This window comes from Mesocricetus auratus, unplaced genomic scaffold (assembly GCF_017639785.1).
Source record: "Mesocricetus auratus isolate SY011 unplaced genomic scaffold, BCM_Maur_2.0 Super-Scaffold_100026, whole genome shotgun sequence".
NCBI lineage: Eukaryota > Metazoa > Chordata > Mammalia > Rodentia > Cricetidae > Mesocricetus > Mesocricetus auratus.
The window spans coordinates 8,658,114-8,679,364 of record NW_024429207.1 but is presented as its reverse complement, the minus strand read 5'-3'; the positions used below and the strand labels follow the sequence as shown (position 1 = coordinate 8,679,364).

At 40.3% G+C, this 21,251-nt stretch overlaps 1 protein-coding gene and 1 pseudogene across 2 annotated transcripts in view; one reads left to right on the top strand and one right to left on the bottom strand.

The window, feature by feature from the left end:
* Positions 1-217: 217 nt before the first annotated feature.
* Positions 218-21,251, top strand: part of Sorbs2 (sorbin and SH3 domain containing 2) — a 300,895-nt gene continuing 279,861 nt past the window's right edge. For both annotated transcript variants that reach the window (XM_040731909.1, XM_040731910.1), the window contains exon 1: positions 218-442. The gene's annotated coding sequence lies outside the window, so the exon portion shown is untranslated. The remainder of the gene's footprint in view (positions 443-21,251) is intronic.
* LOC101827898 overlaps positions 15,563-21,251 on the bottom strand; it is a 60,641-nt pseudogene continuing 54,952 nt past the window's right edge.

The window sequence follows — 21,251 nt, the reverse complement described above, 5'->3', positions numbered from 1 at the left end:
CTCAGTAGGTAGATTACATAGAAGACTGGACAATTAAGCGTAAACACAACCATAGAGAATTGTGTCACGGGTTCTTTAAACCAGCTCAATTTAACCTGGCACAGATTCCCTAATGGGCAATTCTCTGTGTTTATCCCTAGGGGAAATATATTGAGCATAGCCAAAGGTTAAGGCAGAGGAGTGCGGTGAGACTAGGAAGCAGCCAATCAGATGAAGAGGGTCTAAAGATCCAATGCCTGCAGGCAAGCAGTACCAAGCCCAGCTGCTTAGTCTCCTTCAGTTGCAGATGAACAGCGCGTATATGTTGCAAAAGGCTTCTTATGTTGGCTGTAGCCACCGAGCCGCCCCGTGTCTAAGAAGAGAGGGATAGATGCCCAAGCAACTCATTCTGCACAGCAGCCACCAAGACAACGCTCCTGTGCTGGAATGTTCTCACTTGAAGGTATTGGTTCTTTTACGTTGAGCCCCGATGATTTTTAAGAAAGAACCAGGAAGGCTGGTGCTGGGGAGGCTGTCTGCTTTCTAGTAATGCTTTGTTTCTTCTCCGGCTAATGCCTGCTTTTAAAATGGTTAACCTCTGGCTGAGCTAGTGCTAGGCAGAATAAAGGGACACTTTCCATTGCTTAAGTGGGCTGCGCACAGACCCTTTATTAGGACAGCCCCTTTGTTAATGTTGCTATTGTTCTCAAGGTAAGCTAGTTAATACTGCGGCTTTCAGTCATCACATTCTGCTACATTCATAACTAAGAACGCAGGAGGGGAAGGATGGGGGCCATGTGTCTTCAAGGGTGTTGCAATTTCTGTAATTATCTACCAGCCTTAGAGACAAAAAGCTCCAAACTGCTGATCAAACATAGAAAAAGAATTCGGCTAGTAATTGGATCGCTCTGTGATTAAGATACAAGGTTTATTGAAAAAAATAAACACTTCTCAACCCTGCTTAATAATTAAAATACTTTAATTATCATCCGTTTCTGGCAGCTAGTGCAATCATCTAAAAGTCATCAGCATATGAGGGGTCCTTGTTTTAGTTGCCAAGGTAATTGGAAGGATAATTCAATATGCTCAGGAGTAACAAAAGACCCCTGAGAAACATGCATTAGGTGAGGCATGGGATTGCTTCACGGAGCATTTATTTCTAAGGGTGTCTTTTGTCTATTGTCCCATCAGCTATGTTAGCAGAAATAGATAACACTGAGACTTCCATGGTGTTCCCTGTATTTAAACTCACACGATTATTTATCCTATATATTACACGGTACTTAATTTATGCCTAAGATGTAAATTATTGATCACATGGAAGGTTTCACTGGTTAAGCTGTGTGTCCTCCTCTATAGGACTTTTCAAGTCATGCATCAGTGGGTTGGGAATGGTGGCCTGAGAGAAGTAGAGAGAATCTGTTTTTGCAGAGCCTGGACACAAATGCCAGGAATGCTATGCTGCTTTTTGTAGTTGTCTCCAAAAAGCATGACATGTAGATAATGTAATCTTCAGAGCAAATTGGCAGGGCTGACCTTTTGTGGAAGCAAGGCAGATTCTCTGTGCAGTTAATTGTGAAAGTTTTTTTTAGATGTTAAAGCATTGATAGAGTTTCTACATTTCTGAATCCAGTGGTATTTTATTACTTTTATCCATCTAATTATTGTCTGTGGAACTAAGTTTATTTGTCTCTGTAAAATCACCAATTATATTACCACGACAGAGTTTGGCTTTTTGGGTTTCTCTATTCAGACATGAATGATTCCTCTTATGGAGTATGACAATCAAGTCAACAGTATTTAGGGCCAATATTTTTTAAGACACTGCTTAATAATCATAAGCCATACAATATATTAATGATAGGAATGAAAAATTTAGACTCTAATTTCTAATATCCAAAAAGCAGTTATAGAGTAAATTAAGAGTATTTTTTTCCTATGTGGGAAAATCTTGTTTCTTAGTATTTTTAAAGGACATTGTTTTTGAGAAAGTAACAATTGACTGAATGACCACAGGGAGTCCACTATCAACTTTGATGAATGACAATGGGGCATAGAACCTGCTGTCTGGTAGCACATGAGGTCACCTAAGGACAGCTTCTTGTACTTGACTGTAAGTGAAGTTGTACTTAAGATGCTGCAAGTCTGTTTTTGCTAATGGAAAGATGGAAAAGAAAAAGCAGGAAGTAACCATGGAGAAGTAGTGTCAGTGTTGATGAGGCACTTCAGGGCATCAGGAGGTGGTATAAAAGCCAAGGACTTGGCATTTCCCAACAGGTATCAGAGGTGTAAAACTAGAGGTGTGGCCTTGACCCCAGAAAGTCCCACTGCCTGTGCAAACTGGGGGCACCAGGCCCACTTGACTGGCTTAGGAGAGTTATAAGAAACTCGCATAATCATACATAGTTCTTGTAAATAAAATAAAGGCATTATCGTGAAGGGATGAGTGCAGGTTGATCCTCATTCACTGACACTGACAAAATTCTTCCTTCGAGAAGGAAGACTTGCACTTCCCCTTTCATGTTAGGGTGGGAGGAATGACCTTCCCGGGGAAAGAGTGCCCTAATTGGTTATCCAATACCAAGCAGTCAGCTGTGAGATCATATACAAAGAGGTGACGTTGTATGGACTTGAGCAGGTTGTGAGGCTGTGTTCACATATTTAGGAGTTTGTGCATCTGTATATATGTATAGCAAAAGAAGCCATGAGTTTGAAAGAGATGAGGGAAGGCACATGGGAACAGTTAGAGGGAGGGAGGAAAGAGAAGGGAGAAAATTACCTTATTATATTACAATCTCAAGAACTAAAAAACTATTATTAAAAAGTTTTTCTTAGAATAGGAGCTTTTCCAGTGGAGACCTTAGAAAGACGTATGGCATCTCAATATCTGCCTCCACTCTCCCCTATTTTCTTGCATCTCTCATATTATACCAAACTTCTCCCTTCTCAGATCATTGCTTTCAGTTTGTTGCCCTTGAATCCTATTTAAATGCAAATTGCCTTGGGAAGAATACGATATGTTGTTATTACCTGGTTGTGTTTTGTAATGACCTGCGAGCAGGTGAATAGTAGACATTGCTGAGTAGACAGCAAAGATTTAAGAAGGAATGGTGGGAATGCTATACCAGAAGGCACTCTTGAGGAGAAGAGCTAGCTCAGAAGTACAGAGTGTGGGAAACACTGTCCATGATGCTGAGATAAAGATAAATGCCCACAGAGGGGCCTGCTTAAGTCACAACATGCTGGATTGAGGGTCCAAAATAACATCTAAATCCCAGCCAAGCAGCAGTGTCGGAGAAAAGCATGACAAACATGTGCTTTGTTTGCTTTTGCTTCCTCTTGGTTACCTATAAGGAACTTTACCATAAGCAGTCATTTTTTTGATGATGTAGCAGGAACTGACCACCTGGGAGTAACCCAAGAAAAAGGAACTTAACTTTAAGAGACAAAGCAAATTTTTAATTTTGTTAACATCAACTTTTGTCAAAAGGCAAGTAAGGGGACATTGTAAAGAACAGCATCTGTGAAAATTTGCTCAGGCCCTGTGTAAGCTAGACTCCAATTACATCAGAGAGAGCTATGACCCCACAGCAAGGATGACCTTCAAACATGGGTATCTCTTCCTCTCCAACTCTTCATTTTCAGGTTTACTGCCATATGCCTCTTTGATCATATCCAACTTCCAACTAGCTCTACTTACTCCCTCATCTTTAGGAATGATCTGATTTAGAGAAGACCTCAGTCTAATTGGACAGTAAATCTCTAATCCCAATGCCATGCTGAGGACTTTAAATGAAGGTAAACCATGAAAAATTATTAGTTTTTGCTCTTATAGAAGTTATGACCATCTGTCTGCCTTATTTTTATAATTATTTCCTTACCAGATTGGAGTTCTTCCAAGGAAAAGAGCATATGGCTTCAAATCAACCCCTGTGATTAGGATAAACTACATTTTATGTAAGGCATTAATTCCTTTCTCAGGAGTATACTGCTGCATTAACTTTGAATGGCCACCTACCAAAGTAACATGAAGATAAAGTGACCTGACAATAACGTGTGTGAGTCTGAGCCAGGCATGATGGTGTATGTCCATTTTCCCAGTACTCAGAAAACAGAGGCAGGAGGATCATAGGCTCATCACCAGCTTGGTCTACATATAGGAACCCAGTCTGAAAAGAAACGTAAATTTGTAAGTCAGGAAAATATTATTTTGGTTCAGTAGCACTCAGCATCTTGGGCCACTTTGTCCTGGCATTCTCACTAGTCCCAGGAATTGGGTCGATCCCCAAGAAAAGCTAATAAATGCATCCCGATTAAGAGTGCCAAATCCAGAGTGTGCAGTGGTGGAAAGGATTGCTGAGACCAGGACAAAGGGATGCCAGAGTGTTTGTTATCTCCTAGAAAGTGGAGGTTAGCTTCTAATAGTGGTGGAGAGAGCAGGCTGTGGCATTAGCTGGGCAATAAGTTGGACCTCTAGAGTCAGATGAAGGCCTCTGGCATGAATTATGGTGATCAACCCTACTCAATATCAGAGAACATATAAAAGTATATCCAAGCTTTCTATGAACAACCCTTCTCCATCCCTTATAAGTATTTGAACTCTCTACTTGTGTTTCCCCCTCAAATCTTTGTATAGACTGTGGACCAAGCCAAGGATATGTTTGTTCTTACATGTCCAAAGGGGTAACGTGATGGAAATACCTGTGAACAACCAGAAACAGCCAGTTTTAAAGTCCCTTTCAGGGAGGTAATGGAGTGCTACCAAAGTTGGCCTTGCTTTGTTTAGGATGACGTCAGTGAGGGATCATTTGAAGGTAGAATCTGGGTTTATGACCTATGAGTCAGTCGGGCTAAGATTCCTTGCTTCCCTCCCTGCTTTAAACACTATCAATGGTGTTTTCCTCTCAGCAGACACAAAGGAAACACCTCAGTGGGTTCATCGGGTAGATGCTCAGCTTCTTTGTGTCGCATCTGGGTCTCTGCTCCACTTATATTCAGTTCACAGAGACACTCACGTTCCTTTTACCCAACACCACAGAACAGTGATAGTCATTGACTGATGACACAGGTCATAACACAGCATCTCTCAAAAGCCTGTTCATTGTTAGAGAAAAAGAGGCTATTTTAATTTAAAAACCCCTCAACAAGTAAAGATATACATTAAAAATTAAAAGTATTGAGATTAGGAGCTTGGCCTGTTTGTAAACATTGGTATGCACACCTGAGTTCCATCACTACAACACATACACAGACACACACACACACACACACACACACACACACACACAAACACACACAAAACCTTGTCAGGATGGGACACACTTGCGGTAAAGTTAGCACTGAAAAGTAGAAACAGGAAGAATCCTGGAGCTCATTGTCCAGACAGTCTAGCTGAATTTTAAACCCCAGGAAAAGACACACATTGTCTTAGAAAACAAGGTGGGCAGCTCCTGATGAATGACAACTAAGGCTGTGGTCTGACCTCAATGCATACACAGACACACACACAGACACACACACAGACACACACACAGACACACACACACACACACAGACACACACACACACACAGACACACACACACAGTATCCAATAGAGATGTGCATTTATCGTGGCTCCACGTATGCTTTTTCAAAACAGATTACTGTCCCCCTGGGAAGAGCTTTTACCACTTCTTGGTCACTCTGTTCAGCACACTCAGACATGAGGTAAACATCAGAATGGATTCAACAGTCCCTTCAAAGTCACTTATTAAAAAGTTACATTCCCATCTTCATCCTGAACTGAAATAGACTTCCGTCAATTATCCTAACCTTTCCTCCCACCACCTTTGACAAAACTATAACTTACTCTAGGCCCAACTTCATTTCTTTATCAAGCTGAGATTACCTCCCAAGTCTTTATCAAAGTAGACTTTACAAACCTCATTCTCAAAATACTCTTGGCAGAACCAATTACCCTTTAGAAGAAAATTTACCCTTTGGAAGAAAATGTCTTCCTCCCTTCCTCTCCCTTTTCCAGTCATCTCAGGGCATGTCAGACCATGTCTGCCCAGTGAGCATTTTGATAATGATGGCACTGACAATTCAGTTTCTAAATAAATTGCAAATCCAGTGTTTTCTTTGAAGTCTCACGGTCTTTGTATAGACTCCCACATCTCTTGTCAGGCGACTATGTGATATTTTTACTTTGAAATGGGTTCTTTTTGTATAATCCCAGCTAGCCTTGAATTTATCATGTACTCCAAGCTTTCTATGGGAAGCCTGAGTGGGAAAGCAACTATGTCTCTGATTCTTGTCTTGCCCTTCTTGTACGTGATAGTTTTTGTTTTATCTCATCATACTTTATTTTGACATACATGAATGGATGGATGAAAACCTCGACACTAGGGTAAATGTTAACAACTGAGACGTCACTTACACGTGCTGGGAGATGGAAAAAATCAGTTTTCTCTAATAGATTGTCACTAGGTATATCAACCAAATAATTGGACTCCACAGGTTTGTTGGTGGGCTTTTATTTGATTATAATTAGGTGGTTTTTTTTGTTATTTTATTTTGCTTTCTTGGTTTGGAAGTTTTTGTTTTTGTTTATTGGTTTTTTGTTTTGAGAAAGAACTTAAAGTTGGGTGGGTAGGTGGGGGAAAAGACCAGAAAGACTTGGAGGGAACTTAGAGGAGGGGAGGAATGTGGTCAAAATATATTTGCATTTGAAAATTGTTTTCAATAATGAAAAAGATGATGATGATAAAAAGAAGAGAAACACAGTCACATTCAAATTAACAATCATGTCTTTAGATAGAACTTGCTCTGTGCTGGGCCATGTTCTAAGCAAATCACATAAATGGGTTCAATTATACTTTTAAAAACTCAAATGAGAGAGGTTTTATAAATCCCATTTTGTAGATGAGCCAACAGAAGCAGTGCACTTGGACTTGCTTCAGACTTGGCTAATAATGTCTATACCTTCATCACTCTGTCAAGGTGTGCCTTTCTAACCTGGGCAAGAAAAAGTTGAATGTGTTACTTTGGTAGAGAAACGTATGGCATCACCTCCAGAGTTAGAAACTAGAGGCAAATTAAGAAATTCAAAAGCAAAGAAAATTCAGAAACTAGAAAAAACAAAACCTTTTCATTCCAGGTTAAGTGAATTGAGAGCTGTGAGATTTCCTTACCTGTGGTCAGAGTTCTGAAGTATCCCATTACTACAGCAGGGGGATTACCATTCTTACTGAAATCTAACCATATGCTCAGGTTGCATTGTTCAGGCTGAGGTGAGAGGGGAAAGGACAGAAATAGAATTGAAAAATGGAAAAGCTATAAAGGACCATGACCCTTATAGACAAAGGTACCCCTTTACCTTTGTCCCAATGCTTATCCCGAGTCTGTGGTATTTAAACATTAGAATATCAATTTGTAAGCTATCAGTATGTCTAATGTCCAGGGAGAGGTGTCTGACTTTTTCATTCAAACCCACTTTTTAAAATACTGTTTCTAATTAAAATAGAATTTATTCTTCTGCCCCTCCTTCTCTTCGTCCAGCCCCTCCCCTCCCATTGTTTTCCTTCAAATCTCTCCCATCCCCCCCACTTTAAAGTCGTGAGCCTTTTTCTCCCTTAGCTATATTTGTTTTATACACACACACACACACACACACACACACACACACACACACACACACACACACCACTGAGTCTGTTTTTGTTGTTTGTATGTATATGATTTCAGGGCTGACCACTTTGCATTGAACAAACATACAGTTATTGATAAAAGAGTATTTCTGGACTTGAGGGCAATCCAGAAGGCTATAATTTTGTGTTTTATGTAATTCAAGTAAGTGTTTCATCCATTTCATGAGATAATATGCTAACTGCAAGTTTTCTTGATATTCTAAATTTGTATAAAGTCTATGTTGTAACACATGTCCTATTTACAAACTATGGTTAACATGTGTCTAGTGAATTTATTCCATCAATATATTTTTGAAAGAATGAGTGTATTATTTAAGGAGACTTAAGTGGCCAGGGAGATGCAATACTGTTCCATATCTTTCTTTATTTTGATTTGTATTATATTCCCTTTGCTGATATTTTAATCAGAAAACTATCTACCAAATTAAAATATCTTGAAACATAACTGCTCCAGGAATGCCGTATAGCAATTCTTCTGTAGTTTTGTATCCATATCTAACTTGGATTTCAAATTGTATGCCTTGCATATTTTTAAATAACAACATTTAGAAAAACAATACACGGGTTTATTGCTCTTTTCAATGTTCTTCCCATTCTGTAGATGAGCCATCATCTCCACTGCATCAATTCATAGATATGATGGCCATTTTTGGCTGTAGATTTAATATATCTAGGAAGAGTAATATCAGTTGAGGGATTGCCCCTGTCAGATTGGCCTGTACGCAAGTCTGTGGCCATTTGTTTTTATTATTGCTAATTGATGGAGGTGGTCCTAGCCCATTATTGGAGGTAGCACTCCTGGGCCAGCGGGCATGGGTGGTGTAAGGAGGCTGGTTGAGCAGAAGCAAAAGCAAGTCAGTATGACTGACTGTCTCCACCTGTGGTCTCCTTCCATAATCTCTGTTTCAGTTCCTGCCTCCAGGTTCATGACTCAGCTCCCTTTTACGATGACCTGTAACCTGCAAGCCAAATGAACCCTTTTCTCTTTGGTCATGGTATTTATCACAATAGCAGAAAAATCATCGGGGCAATATATTGTGCTTTGTTCTGTCATGGCTATGGCAATAACCTTCTAACGATCTCTAGGCCCCACCTTAGCAAGGATCTACATAAATGCCAACTACAAAGACATATTTACTCATGTTAACAGCTTTGCTAAACTTTTCTTAGATCCCCCTGTGTGCTCAGAATAGACTCCAATTGTCCTCATGGATGAATTTGTCTTTCTGGATTATCTCTCAATAGATAAGCTGGCTATTATGTCTCTACACCCTTGCCCTATGTTCTACACATTTTGAACTATTAGAGTTACCAAACAGTTCCCATCCCAAGCTCTTCTGAATGCTGTAGGTTTACATATCCCTCCATCAGGCCACTCACTTTTGACCCCTAAGATTTCTTGCCATCAGGATTCCCACAGTTGTTTCATTACTACAGCGTTTACACCATTACTTATGCATTCCCTTTTTAACCTATTAAATGGATATTTCTTGTAGCTTGAACAGACACTGTTTACATATTTAGAAGAATGAATTCTAAGTGGGGCTGTTTGTGGCCTTGCATCTGAATCCCCCATTCCATAATGCCAGACGTAGTGCCATATTTGGCTTTTGGTTAAGAACTACAAAGATACTTCCATTTAATAAGGAACACTTCTCTTCTTTTCAATCATCAGTTACTCTAAAGGGGAGCAGTATATCATTTTATGGAATACCACATTCTACACAACTATGGGGCTTTTCCACATTGTGAACTTAAAGAATCCAAAGAGCATCTCTGGGTATATGTGCTCTGGATGTGTTGTAGTGGTGGTCTATGAGTGATGTAGTTCTCCTAGAAACATCACAAAATCTGCTCTGAACTTGAAAGGCAAGGGGAGCAAGAATAATGAGATGCTGATGCCTGTTAGTCATCTGATACCTGTCATATACTCCAAAGTTCTTCCTGGGATCTCTGGGTTATTAGTCAGTCTATAAACAATTGCCAGAAAGCAAGTGGGTATTTGATAAAAGCATCGAGAAGGTAGTTTATATCTAAATATCTGGGTTCCAAGATGCAGAGGACAAGAGCTAGAAACTGGAGTCCATAATGCAGGAGATACAGAGGAAGTGTTCTTCTAGGGACCAGGTCCAGTAAAACCAGGTTCTCATGAGGCAGGATAGACCCAATCTACACACATTCGTCCCACATAGGTAACTATTTAAACACAATGGTGATCCCTCTTACCAAGTATTGAATTAAAAAATACAAATGATGCCACACAGATTATTTGTTCAGTATCCTTTCTCTTGTCCTGATTATGAAATATACAACACTCTGTTCGTCCTCTGGGGAGGAAGTTGCCTTATTACTTACGGTTGTGTGACTGTGACCAAAACACTTAGATTAAACAATATGAGGAGGAGGGATTTTTGGGGCTCAAAGTTTCAGAGGACTGGAGTCCATCAGTGAGACATTAGCATGGTAGCAGGAGCATGTAGCATATGCTGCTCATGTAGAGATGAACTGGAAGGCAGACAGCAAGGCTAGAACTGAGGCCTGCATTAAAATCTTCAAACTCCACTCCTAACAGCCCATTTCCAGCAGACAGGCCACAACTCCTAAAGGTTTCAGAGCTGGCCATCACAGTGCCACCTGCTGAGAAAGCAAGAATTCAAAATGGGAGCCTGGGAGGGACATTTCATATTAAAGCCACAGGCCAAGCTTTTTTGTTTTTGTTTTTGTTTTGTTTTGTTTTTGTTACACTCCCAGAAACACAGTGAGCCATTTGAAGAACTGTGACATTCTCTAGCAATTCTCTCTGGCAATAAACTAGCTTGTATCACAAAGGGAGACTCAAGATGAAAATAGACAGTATCTTTCTCCCATCTATATTACAAATGAACTGAGGGCAAGAACCACAATTGTAATGTCCCTGGAATAAAGGAAGGGCTGGGTGTGGCAGCAAATGCCTGCAATCCTAGCACTCTGGGGGCATTGGTTAGAAAAGCACTGAAACTAAAGGCAAGCCTGGAATACAGAATGGAACCCCAACTCCAAAGTAACACAACAAACCACCAAGTCATCAAGGAATTCTAACTCTCCAAACAATAGGGACAATAAACTATATTTAAGAGATAGGAGTGTCAGGACACATTGACCTAAGGGCTAGGGATGAAGAAAATATAAAAAAGGAACTTGAGAGAGAGATGGTTCAGAGGTTAAAAGCCCTAGTAGCTTGTGTTGGTTTGAATAAAAATGGCACTCATAGGTTCTTATAGATGTGGCCTTGTTGAAGTTGGTGTGGGCCTTGTTAGAGGAAGTATGTCACAGGAGGTGGACTTTGAGGTTTCAAAAAGCCCATGCTGGGTTCAGGTTCAGGTTCAGGTTCAGGTTCAGGTTCAGGTTCTGGCTCAGGCTCTGGCTCTGGCTCTGGCTCTGGCTCTGGCTCTGGCTCTGGCTCTGGCTCTGCCTCTCTCTCTCTCCCTGCTTGTAGATCAGGATGTAGATACTAGCTATTGCTCCGGCACTATGTCTGATTGCTGCCCTGCTCTCTGCTGCAATGATAATAGACTAAGCCTCTGAAACTATGTGCAAGCCACTGTCTATTCCCGGCCATAGAATGGTGACTAAGACAGCTCTTCCAGAGGATCCTCAGCAATACATATGGCAGCTCGCAGCTATTAACTCCAGATACACAGGATCTGGCACCCTCTTCTGGCCTCTGTGTGTACTGCAAGCACAAAGTGCACATACACACATGTAAGTAAGACACCTATCCAATCCACATAAAATAAATTTTAAAGAAATAAAGGAGATATGAAGTGGAGTGATGACACAAGTGAAAACTCCACACTATTTAAGGAAGAGATAAAAAGCTTACCTGAGTAAGGGATGAAGGACTTGTTTACAAAAAACTTCCTCACATTCTCTTTTTCCACTAGCAATATAATTAACATCATATGAAAATTCTCAATATAAAATTGAATTTTTACCATTGTATTGCTTAGTTTTAGTCTTATTTTTCTGTTTAAAGTAAGTAACAAGATTTTGACCTTCTGAAGTAATTTTCTTTGAGAACTACACTGTGAATCTGTGGACCTAAAATGTATTATGTAGGATTTGAGGCAAGGCTGGAAAGTGGTAGAGTTGTTAAAGTGCTGGTGAAAACATTAAGAGAGAAAAGCCTGACCTCACAAAGAGCATGGACTAAATTAGAGAGACAGAAAACAGAATGTCTCAGCAGTAGAAAGGATGCCGTTAATTGAGAAGTCGGTTTTATTTAAGAAGATCCTGTGAAGTGAGACTGCGAAAGCATTCAGAATTGTTCATTATTAAAGATTTCTTGACAGCTTACATGTCTAGACAGAGAGGATAAAAAGAGGGGTAAACAACACCAACAAATCCACTCTCCTCATAGAGATTACATAGTAGAGAGAGAAGACAAATAATATATAGGAAAAATATAATTTCACAGCCCTATAATATAAGGGTGAAAGGAGCCACCCCAGACAGTCTGGATTCAAATCACAGCCCTCCAACATGACCTAGAGAAAGAACCTTCACGTTTTCATGCCCCAGTATTATCAGAGTTAACATAGAAAATAGGACCTTCCTCTTACCATGGCAGATATGTGGGGCTAGTGAGAGTAGCTTCTCTAAGCAGTGTTATGGTACATGCGAATCTGAAATAAATGTTAGCTCTCGCTGTACTGGTCAGTGAAGGGATGGTAATAAAGCAGTCATACATGACTCCCTGCACCAGTCCGGTTGGCATTTGTGGTATCCAGATGAATCTTCCCCCTGAGGGGCTGTTCTGTGCATCATAAGATGTTTAGCCGTGTCTTTGGCTCCATTCCTTAGTGCTAGAACAGTTTCTGGCAGTGATGACTGCAAATGACTCTCACCTTGTGAAAAGACTCCCCCAGGAGGCAAAAATCTCTCCTGGCTGAGAACTGCTGAGTTAGAGAGTGAAGAGCTGTAGCACTTCAGAGAGAGGTGTGCAGAAAACCCGCTTTGAAGAGCAACAGGGCAGAGAACCCTTTAGTGACAGAAAGGAGGCGTTCGAGCAAAGCCACAGGGAGTGGTGGGTGATTTAGCAGAGGGAAGATCAAAGGCAAAGACCCCCAGAGCAGGGACAGAGTGGTGTCCCCTCCTTGGAGTAGAGTGAAGATAATGTTGAAAGAAGTATCCTGGATCAGAGTATGAAGACCAGAAATGTCAAGGGGTCAGGGTAGCTCCTTTGTCTGCATTTCTGAAGCCCAGTTCAGTCCCCAGCACAAGGTAACTGGGTATGGTAATATACAGCTGTAATCTCCTCATTCTGATGGTAGGAGCAGAAGGATCAAGCTTCTTCTTGGCTACATAGTTTGAGGCTAGCTTGGGGTACAGGAGACCTTGTTCCCCCCAAAAAAGCACACATCCTGGTAATGAGTTAATGAATTTGGATTTTATTGGTTCTGTGCTGAAAAAGCTATTATAAGCTTTTAAGCAGGAGAAAGATATGCTTGCTTTTGGAGTCTATTGTTTGATAGTAAAACACAGAAGAGGAAGAAACGGAATCGTAGAGGCCAGTGAGGATTTAAAGGTGAAGCTTGGTGAAGAACGAGAGGCTTGGGTAGAGGTGGGAAGGCCATGGCTGTAAATGTGGAAAGATGGAATGGAATTCCAGTGTACTGTGGGAAAAGAGCCTGCAGGCTTGATTGGGTGTGATGAGGAGCAAAGTGCTGATGAGCGAGGAACACGAGAGGAATTCCAAAGGTCAATAATTCTGTGGAGCCAAAAATTAGTATTTCTGTGTAGGCACTACTAAGTTTTAGTCTCTACTAGTCATTCAAGAGGTAAGTTGGTCATCGGGAGACGAGCTGAGAAGAAGGGTCTAGAGATGTGTGTTTAGGAGTCATTGTCTTTATACAGCGTCTACACCATGGTATCACCTGAGATCGCCAATGGAGAGAGTAGGTGAAAGGTCAAGGACCAGTGCTGAAGTCTTCCCGCTTTAGGTCTCGAGGCAGAGAATGTGAAAAGTGAGAGTGAGATTCAGTAAAACTCAGACTGTCCGTGATGGCCCAGAAAATATTAGACACTTAAAAAAGAAACACGGTCATCCAGGTCAAAAGCCACCAAAAGGTCAAGTTAGGACAGGGTTTTAAATATGTGTTTGGGTTGGATCAGGGAGATTGTGTTGGTGGCTATTGCTGAAGAATGGTTCCACTGGAATGATGGAGACAAAGGCCTCACGGGAATGTCTGTGTAGAGGAGAGAGGTAATGAAGTGGAGACAGAAAATGCAAGCCATTCTTCAGAGTAACAGCGAGGGGGTGGTTTAAGCTGAGGAAATCAAGCATGGTTCATTTCAGTGTAGACACTCAAGGTACAAGGGCCCACCCATCTTTCAGCTGATGAATCCAATGAGAAGGAAGAAAGTGATCATCTGGGGGCTACGTAAATAACTGCATGGGAAATTGGTTGAGTAATAGAACAAGCAGACTGTGAATCAGACCATGAGTCAGTTGGCCTTGTAAAAAGACACTTAGACGAATAAAGCAGTAGAAAAGAAGAATTTAGGTAAAGAGTTTATTTAGTAAAGAAAACGAGGTTAAATTTTTCATTATTTCCATTTTCTTACGAAGTAACATGGAAAACAAAATCAATTGATCGGATGCACATAGTGAGAAGAGCATAAGTTGAAAGACTAAAGATTAAAAAAAGGTGTCAAACATGAAGTGTAGTGAGGAAGGTGAACAAGAATGTTTACCAAGGGGTTGAAGAGACAAAGCAATGGTTAAGAGCACTTCCAGAGGACCCAGGTTCAATACTCAGCACTTACATGGTGATTCACAACCATTAATTCCTATCCCAAGAGACTTGATGCCCTCTTTCTGTTTCCATAGCGCCAAAAACATGTGTGGACACAGACATAAATGCATATGCCTAAAAATAAATAATTTTACAAAGAATGTTTATCAGGAAATTGGTTAGAATTGCCAAGTAATGTGAAATCTACTTGTAATACATAGCCAAATACTTAACTGAGTTCTACCAGAAAGTCTGCAAGCTTTTGGGTCATATTTATGCCTTGAAGCAGACATAGAGAGCCAGACTATAGACAAAGCGACAAGGAAAGGAGCAGGGCAAGCCAGGAAAAATTGAAGACATGGACCAGGGTTATAGAGTCCATGCAGCTGGGTAGTAAGGTAGTTTCTGGCGAGCTGTGCTGATGGGCGGCGTTGATATACTGGAATGCTCAGGGAAATTAGAAGCAGTTAGAGTGAAAGTGACAGAATATCTTGCCCAAAGCAAAAGACAGCTATCAGAGTGGATGCTTACAAGTGGGGTTCTAGAAATGGCCAGGCATATGGTAGCAATGGCAAGACACAGAGGCCAGGACAAGAAATTTGAGTTAATTGTGTAACCTGGAGTTCATGCATAGAATTTGAACACTGAGGTAGAATATTGAGGGGGTGGGCAGAGAGGGACACACATATACACACACATACAGAGTGAGAGTGAGAGACAGAGAGAGACAGGACAGGCAGAGAAAGAAGAGACACACACACAGAGACAGAGATACAAAGAGACAATTAATCAGAATGACAGACTCTCTCAGGTTTTCAGGAGCTACAAAGTGTTAGCTGTTCCTCTAAAATCTACGAAGTGAGAAGTCATTGGAAGTATTGGAACAGGAGTAATGTGATGAGTATGCTTTTTAGTAAGTTGAAACTGAGAACAGAAGAGGAAATAGACCAGAAGGCATAGATAATCTTCCAGTTGCCCTGACAGAAAGGGATACAAGAAGGAGCCAACGCCAGACCAACACAAACAAGACTGAAGGCCAGTGCTGGCTGATGGATCTGTCCTTTCTCACACTCATTACTTCTTCTCTCCCTATTTCCCTCTCTTCTTCTTCTTCTTCTTCTTCTTCTTCTTCTTCTTCTTCTTCTTCTTCTTCTTCTTCTTCTTCTTCTTCTTCTTCTTCTTCTTCTCCTTCTCCTCCTCCTCCTAATTCTCCTTCTCCTTCTCCTTCTCCTTCTCCTTCTCCTTCTCCTTCTCCTTCTCCTTCTCCTTCTCCTTCTCCTTCTCCTTCTCCTTCTCCTTCTCCTTCTCCTTCTCCTTCTCCTTCTTCTTCTTCTTCTTCTTCTTCTTCTTCTTCTTCTTCTTCTTCTTCTTCTTCTTCTTTTTCTGCCTCTCCTTCATCATCCACATCAGGAACCAAATAGTACTGCAAAGGGTTGGGCCAAATATCGTCTTTGAGGACCTCTCCTCATCTGCACCTGCATCAGAATGGTCAATAGTAAACCAAGTAAAGCAGCTCTCTGACTCTTCGTGCGGCCTCTTCCTGCTGGCCTTATTCTGTGTTTAACTTGAGCGTTTTGACAAATCCTTTCCAGATTTCCATTGATTTCAGTGGACTTTGATGATGGATCACCACTCTCGTTCAGATGAAATTCTTTGGAGAGAACTTTATTTTCAATGTAAGGATTTTCATCAAAATAAAAATCTATTCTGTAACCTGATTTAATGTCTTCAAATTCTATCACTTCAGCTCTGGTCAAGTAATGCAGAGCCTCTTCGTCTTCTTCCCCAGGCAGTGCAGATACTTGCAGATGCTTGACAAATGTTATTACCCCAAAATTTGGGATGTTAGCTATCAATTCTGACCTCTTCTGAAAAAATAGCTGGCAGAGTTTGTTATATTTCTGCTCTACTTTCAAAATTTCCTCACTAGATTTTTCATTAAGTCTGTCTATTTCATTTTATATTTTGTCAATGTGTTCAATTGCTTCTTCCTGTTCTTTTTCTCCCTTCAGCAGGCCAACAGAAGCCAGCTTGTCCTCCAGCTTCATGATATGGACTGATTTGGGTTTCTTGCATTGAGGCAGGAGCACAGATTGCTGTTTCAGGGGCACAGCAAGAGGGAAGTCTCTCTTTGCTTCTTATTGGAGTGAAGTGATAGCCTATGTTTCATGGTTTAATCGGGCATCTCCTGGTGAACTATTAAGTCAGGAGTTTTATCAGTGGATAGTCCTCAAAGCATCTCTTACATAACTTGACTCAGGACAGACCTAGACAAATGTTTTAACAAACGAATTATTCTCTCAATTCTTGTCCAATGAAGATGTGAAATTCTCTAACCCTGAAGCTGATCACTAAAGTTTGAGGTCATGGTCTACTGGTTGGACCTGATAGTGTACCCCTAGTTGCCAACTTCTTCTAACATGGCCCTACCTCTGAAATTTTCTACCATCTACCCATAATATCATCAAATTAAGAGCCTATCAATAGCTGACTTCCCATGGGAGCCCTTACCCGTTGGGAGGAATGGATGGGGTTGAGCTGGGAGAAGGCAAGTGGAGCAGGAGGAGGGGTAGGAGGGAGAACTGTGTTTGGAATGTAAAATAAAATTAAATAAATTTACAGAAAGAACTTCAGTAGGTTAACCCATTGATTAGATTACATCTCCATGTCTCGATTATGCTTCAGTGATTAGATCTATTAGTGGAGGCCTATGCCTTCAACACCCTAAATCTTTCGAGGGCTACTTCACAGCCATCCTCTAACAGGGAACACCTCCAAACAGTGGCTATCCATGTTTACTGTTTATGTTCCCCAATGGTGATTTGCTTTGATTTCCAGTTATATCTTTGTTTGATCTTTTAAGTCTTCTGAGAGTAAAATACGTTTTGGCAATGTCCCACATCTCAAAAACAGCTTACCTCACTGGACTTTAACTGAACTATTTCTCAATGATGATGATGAAGGTGTGGAATGAACTTATAAATTTCCACAGTTAAAGTTCATATGTCTAAGGAGTTAGCTTGAGTACTCAAAACATGGCTACACAATAATGAAATGGTGTCCTTTCCTGTCACGGCTTGTTCTGGTGATCTGATGCCCTGACATCATCACTACAATTGAAATAATGTTGGTACACAATGGGCACAATTTATGCACTTGGTACATTTGAACATGTTGGAACTCAGATTTCAAGAAACATAGGAGGGCAGAGTAAACTGGTACAAAATTTAAGAAACCTCTGTTTTACGACATTATCTTCCATACATGTGCTTTAGTTTCATCTTAAAGACAGGGAATAATACGTTAAAAATTCTGCATTAGCCACAGAAACTCTGGCCTTTAAGAGGGGACAGAGCATGAGGAAATAATAGCTGCTTTGGATTAAATCCTTGTGGCTTTGTGACACAAACACCTCTCCATTATTTAATTTGGGTTAGGTTTTATTCAACCACCCACTGGGCAACTGATACATTCCTCATTAGTTTTGGTTGTTAGTCTATTTTGACATCTATAATTATTGGATTTGATATAGAGAGACAGAAACTATTTGATACATGAAAGGCACTGCCAACTACAAGTAATGCAAAAGTTGCTTAATTCTGTAACACACTGTAAGAGTCATGATCAATGTCCTTGTACTTATAGGAATGTAGAATGCATTTGGAGGACTATATAAACAGTATTTATGGAAAGGTGATCACGTTTTCATTTATGGCCTGAATTGAATGTTCAAAACTATTTTGCTTGCTCTCTCCAATATTTTTTTTCTATATGAAATCTCACATGGCTTTCAGAAAGACAGTACATTTTCTAAGTTAAGGCATGTTGGACTTTTTTATTCTAGAAGAGTATCTTTGGTTGGCTCTACCAATAGAATATAGACGTCCTTGGGTGACTGGGAAAGTGCCTACACATGTTTTTGTCTGTAAGGGCTTAGGAAGGTTTACCCCAGTGACTAGTATTCACGACTGCTTTTCCTATAGATGCTTAAGCAAAGAGTTGTGAGTTCTGAGTACCAAATTGGCCATGAGGAAAAACAGACACAAATGCTAAAAGAGGAGTCAGCACAGTCACCAGCTGGAAAGAGACTGAAATGAACCCACTAAGAAATCATTGAGGATACATCTTTGCTATAGTTTTTTTTTTCTGTAGCATATATATATATATATATATATATATATATATATACATGCTTTGAAGCAAAGTCTTTTGATTTAGAAGAAAAGCAGAATCTCTGGGAACTACGCAGTCCATCAGACCAGATACAATGAGAGCTAAAATCCAGTTTGAGGTCAACTCATGCAGCTCAGCTTTATCATCTTTTCAGTACAGATCCCAATCTCATATTTTCACTGACCTATTTTTATCAAAGTACCCCTGCACTGGTTAAATTGTATCCACTACCCCTAAATGCATGTTTTAAAATCCTAACCTTTAGTGTATCGGGGCGTGATCTTTTCTGGAAACCGGCTGTTAAGTAAGTTAGTTGAGACGAGGTCTTGGTGAGGTAGGGCAGACTTTTAGGCCAGCGCAAGTGAAGACCTTATAAACAAAGGGGATTTTGACACAGACACATATGAGAAAAACACCTTGTGAAGATGAAGGCAAGAATGGGGTGATGTAGTTCCATGTTAAAGAATGCCAAGCATGTTTGACAAGCCATTAGAGAGCAGGGAAAGACATGACACAGGTCTGCCCCCATAGCCACAGAAGGAAGCCACCCTGCCACAGCCTTGCCCCTAACCTTCCGGCCTCCATGTATGTGAGATGATTTCCATTGTATCAGTCATTCAGTTTATGTTCTTTATTAAGGAAACACAAACATGCTCACAAACAAATAGACTCACTAAGATCATTTAAACACTACCCTCCCTCAAAGGTTAAGGTAAACACAACAGTTAATAATTCTGCAGTAATACTATTCAAATCCGGTAATATTCAAGCAGACATAAGAGCACTGGGTAGGCAATGTTTTCACCAACACATGAAAATATAATTACCCTGCACTCTTCTCTGCCTTTGAAGTCACCTCTGGTGTAAGTCATTCTGGTCTTCCTCCAGGAAACCAGTCATTAACAGGAACAGTGATGATAAATCAACTTTGTCTCTGAAAGCTGCAAATGCCCATCATAGTCTTGACTGTCTGAGAGCTACACACTTTCTCCATGTTGTAACCATACAAAGATATCTTTTAGCAGAGGGAGACATTTTTAGATGGAATTTGAACCAGAAGGCTTTGATGAATTCTGTTTTTCCCCCCATGACTGTTAAACAGTTGGTTATTGAGAACTGAAGACATCATAGGTTAATTGGCAAAGTGAAACTGGCAGCTATATTTCTAATGGGTGATAGAAATCTAGAGAATATTTTTATTAGCTTTTAGGGTATGGTATGTGTTTCTCAGAGAACAGATCATGGTAGGACAGAATGACCAGGCAAGGATTTGGCCTCATCTAGTTTGGGTTGGGCCTTACTTGTAGCTGTTGATGGAGGCTGGCCTCAGAGGCTTGCCAGCAGTGATGTCACATTCAAGTGCCTCTGACTCCCTTCTCTTCCCATTTTGCAATAAGGACTTGGAGCTGTCTGGAGAGGAAAGCCCACACAGTTGGCTTGGTTCAGCAGGAGCTGTTGATTTGAAATAGACCTATTTTTAGCTAACTTAATATTTTAATGCATCTGGATTCTTACTTTTATTTTTTAAATGGTGACAGTAGTCACTGGCCAAGGTACACAGCATTATCTGTCTCACCCAGAATAAAGAAGATGGTAGAGTCAGCCAGTCCTGCCTGCTGACAGCTGCAGAATGACACTGAAAACTATGTGTGGGTCATTAAAATTTACGTCCCTTTTTGTATCTGCTAATGTATCTGAGTATTCTCCAGGTTCTCAGTAGTCAGTCCTCTTTTGCCTTTTTATCTCTTGCTATCCTTTAATGTCCCCCTTATTCCTCTCTCTCTACTAAGCTTAAGTTTTCTGCAGTTTCCTTTCTTTAGAATTTGAGGTCCCTTTGTCCGACAGTTAGTCTACAAAGGCATTAGGTGCTGTTTGTTAACACTCAAAGGACATTCCCAAACTAAGGTACACTGTGAGAAGGGGAAAGTTCATTTCAGCATGTTGTTTTCCACCATTTTTACTTTACCTTATTTGCTTTTCTATTACGTGTCCTAATTTGCTTTTATTAGTGGTTATCCTTATATATTACATTGTGTCCTTAACAAAATTATATTCTTAATATAGTAAGTTCTCTATATAGTAAAATTAGCTTCTCTCTGAATAACAAATTAGAATGATTTACATTCTCCCAGATACATTAAATTTCTAGATCACTTCACAAGAGGAAATTGGGATTGACATATGAAGCAAGCTTGTTTCTAATTTAAATAAAATAATAAAAGCAAACTTTACCTTATTTGTTATAAATGTAGACTCTTCATGTATACATCCTCTCCTTTCTCTTCATATTGAGTAAGACTGTCTCTTACCTGACTTTATCCAGGCACCACTTGAGTCTCAGACCTTGAGTTTTGCCCTGGCACATTTTGTCAAAAATTCTGGCAGTCAATAGAGTAAAAATCTTCCACTCCTGATATCTAATCATCCTATTATCTGACCAAGTTCCTGATTCCTGCCCTTCATATCTTATCACTATGGCCTGTCTTCTGCAAGGTCCTTTGACTTTTGTTTTGGTTTTAAATAGTTTGGCAAAAATCTGCTTAGCCTAGGTGTTTCCTCTTTCATTTTCTATCCACTGACCCCTAACCCTGACGCTGATCTACAAACCTCTACTTGTATATGTAATGGAGTCC